Source organism: Sitophilus oryzae, unplaced genomic scaffold, assembly GCF_002938485.1.
Source record: "Sitophilus oryzae breed Bouriz unplaced genomic scaffold, Soryzae_2.0 scaffold_966_pilon_pilon, whole genome shotgun sequence".
Lineage (NCBI taxonomy): Eukaryota > Metazoa > Arthropoda > Insecta > Coleoptera > Curculionidae > Sitophilus > Sitophilus oryzae.
This window is the reverse complement of record NW_022147601.1, coordinates 662,673-664,916: the sequence shown is the minus strand read 5'-3', so window position 1 is coordinate 664,916 and position 2,244 is coordinate 662,673.

Here is a 2,244-nt window from a genome sequence, read left to right as displayed (position 1 = left end):
CTATATACACTACAAATCTATCTAATTGCACATACTCAGTATCGAGTATAATGGTTGTTATAAACGTTGCTGTCTAAAGTTGCAGATATTTAAAGGCATTTAATTGAAACAATCAGATAATTTTTAAATATTCGCATTTTGTTAGTGACCCGATAAGAGACGATCAGTGTAAGAATTAATTAAGTCCAATGATTTCAGATAAATATCATTTGAATACCTGTGCTCACAATATATATAGAGCGAGCGAGGAGATAACAGAATTGCGCCCTGAGCCGAGGAGCAGAAACAAGGCATATTTAATAGCAGGGAATTTTTCAATTGTTAGTATCGTGCTTCAAACAAACTCAGTCTATCAAATATAAAATAAATATTAGTTTTTATATATTTCATTTCGTTACTTGTGAACCATATTCAAAAAAATGGCAACAGCGCATTTCCGCGGATTTTTTTTTTTTTTTTTTTTTTTTTTTTTTTTTTTTTAATAAAATAGAAATAACATTAATTTTTCATGTATGTCATTTCATTACTTTTAAACCGCATTCAAAAAATGGTGACGCGTTTCCGCGGCAAAATTTTTTCAGTAATATTTTTTTTTTTTTTTTTTTTTACAAAAAAAAATTGTTTTTTCTTTTTTAACAGATTTCGGCTAAACGAAACTTGACCCTTATTTTTTGATCGATTTTTGAAGATGGCTAAAACCGTGTCTATATCTCTAGTACAAGTACTCGTAGGGCCACAATGGCCTATATTTTTGAATTCTTTCCCCTCTTTTTAGTAAATAACAGTACTTTTATCAAAATCGGTGACATGAACAAAATCGACAATAATTTTCATGACTATATTATGTATATGGAAAAAAGTCGAAAAATTGACAGCTTTTTTAACTATTTTCAAGGCTCTTAGAAAAATAGTAATCTTGGTCATAAAATTTATTAGGTCATATAATAATAAAAAAATAAAAAAAATTACTAATAGAAACTTTATATCTACCGACCGGATGTTGCGTCGTCGAGCGGGACATAGGAAATCCCATGTAAATTTTAATGGGGTCAATTATTGGCTTCCCTAATTATTTTAGAGAATAATTCTATTTAGGTTTACTGAAGAGCACTAAAACCCACATTCAAAAGAATAACTTTAGATATTTTTGATTAGCCCGTTTACGAGTTATCGCCGATTTCCTTTAAAATATTTCTCCTTTCTTATGGCCCTGTATTTACTTATGAGCTCCAGTCAAGGTAAAAGATAACTATCAAATGAACTTGTCATTTCAGAAATTTATCTATTTAGTGCTTTATTATCTATGGTGCTTTATTATTATTATTAAAAACTCATACCTACATCGAAAATATTAGCCATGAATAATTACACTATCGAAGAAAAAGTATTGATGATTAAATGGTATTATCAAGGAAATGGTTATCAAAAGGTGTCGGACATGTTTGCTGCTCTGTATCCGAATAGACCGACACCTGGAAAATCTACAATCGCAAGGAATATCCAGAGATTTGAGACCAAAGGTACCCTAATAAATAACTGCAGATGTGAAGCAAGGCAGGAACAAAGAGAAGATGCAAGAAATGATACCGAAGTTTTAATGTGCGTAGAAGAAAACGATGGAAAGATCAGCACAAGGAAACTTGAGGATGAAATAGGAATAGATCACACTACAGCGTTTCGAATTTTGAAACGACATAAATACTATTCCTTCAAATATGAAAAGCACCAAGAGCTATGAGATGGGGACGAAATACGGCGGCAGGCGTTTTGTTTTGATATGATGGAAAGAGCAAACACGGATAGGAAATTTTAAAAACATATGTTTTACTGACGAATGCACGTTTACCTTAAATAATGAACCCAATGTTCAAAACTATCGATATTGGAACAAAGACAGGTTTGTCGAAACAAGGACGCAATATCCACAGAAAGTAAATGTTTGGGCAGGGATATTCGGACACAATATTCTCGGGCCATTATTTCTTACGCGAAATTTAAATGCAGAATATTATTTGGAACTACTCGAAAATCATATTTTACCTGCTTTACATGATGCCGCTAGGGAAAATCAGGAAGTTTGGTACCAAATGGATGGCTGCCCGGGAATATTTAGACAATAGTTTTAACGGAAACGTTATTGGCCTAAATCATACAGTAAATTAGCCAGCAAGGTCTCCTGATATTTCGCCAAATGATTTCTTTCTCTGGGGCCATTTAAAAAACAGGATATACAAGGATAAAAAT